This window comes from Mandrillus leucophaeus, unplaced genomic scaffold, assembly GCF_000951045.1.
Source record: "Mandrillus leucophaeus isolate KB7577 unplaced genomic scaffold, Mleu.le_1.0 Scaffold276, whole genome shotgun sequence".
In the NCBI taxonomy this organism is placed as follows: Eukaryota; Metazoa; Chordata; class Mammalia; order Primates; family Cercopithecidae; genus Mandrillus; species Mandrillus leucophaeus.
Genome location: NW_012102876.1, coordinates 31,247 through 32,528, shown reverse-complemented (window position 1 = coordinate 32,528; position 1,282 = coordinate 31,247).

Sequence of the window (1,282 nt, the reverse complement as noted above, 5' to 3'; positions counted from 1 at the left end):
TCACTTATTTGTATTTCCACTGACAAGGTAATCATGTTATACAAAATAATAGAAGTATGGATGATTGTGGCAAGTTAAAGAAATACAAAGAACTCACCCTTACTAAAATCCAAGGCATTTGTGGGAAGAACAATTTGTACACTGAGCACCAAATACATTAAGTACATTTTGGAAGACATCGAGAGGAGTGTAACTACTTTCTTGTAGTTTATCAAAATCCCATAATGAGGTTAAGCAGGTAGGAATATAGGCACATTTGCATTTCAGCAAGCATTCTGGCCTAGATGCAATTGGAGGATATCACCAGCAAGAGGACAGAACTAATATTCTCTTGTGTGTATGAGACAGGATCTCACTCTGTCCCCCAGGCGAGAGTCAGTGGCACAATCCCGGCTCAATGCAAAGTCTGCCTCCTGGGCTCAGGCAATCGTCCAGACTAAGATTCCCAAGTAGCTGAGATTACAGTCGTGCACCATCATGCCTGTCTAATTTTTCTATTTTTTGTGGAGATGGAGTTTCCAATGTTGCCTAGGCTGACCTTAAACTTCTCAGCTTGACTGGTCAAACCACCTAGGCCTCCCAAAGTGCTGGGATTACAGGCATGAGCCACCATGCCACGTCCCGAAATCTTTTCTCATGACCACTGCTCTCACATAGACTTTACTATCAGAAAAGATAAGACTACCCTCATCCTTTGGGTTTTAGCTTAGGTATTGTTTCTTTTAGGAAGACTTTTAGGATGACTGTCCCTTCCTTTCCATCAACTACTAGACCATGAGCTCCTTAAGGACTTAGTCTTGTTTTTTATTTACACTTTTTAAAAATTTACTTTAATTTTCAGGATACATATGCAGAATGTGCAGGTTTGTTACTATTTTGGCTCGAATCCTTACCAGTAAGGAGAGTTCACAGTAGACACTCATTTTGTGAGTGATCAGAATAGTGCACGTAAGAGACCCTCTGAGACATTCTGCGCTTTGAAAAGAAGAGCTGCACTGCACACTAGGATTTCCACAATGCCTTTGTTATGGGGTTTAGCTGAGCATGCTCACAGGCTTTTTGTCATGTCATTGATAGAGAGTTGGACAGTATGGTAGATGTAGGACAGTGTGCATATTAGTATTCAAAACAAAGGACTAAAACCTGCACAATGCTTGAAAGATTTGTGAACTTTTAATCAATTCTGCCAGCATGCAAGAAGCATCCCCCAAAAATATTGTATGTAATTTGGTGGCTTAGGAACATACTTTGGCAACGTATGTCATGTCACTGAAAGGAAAGC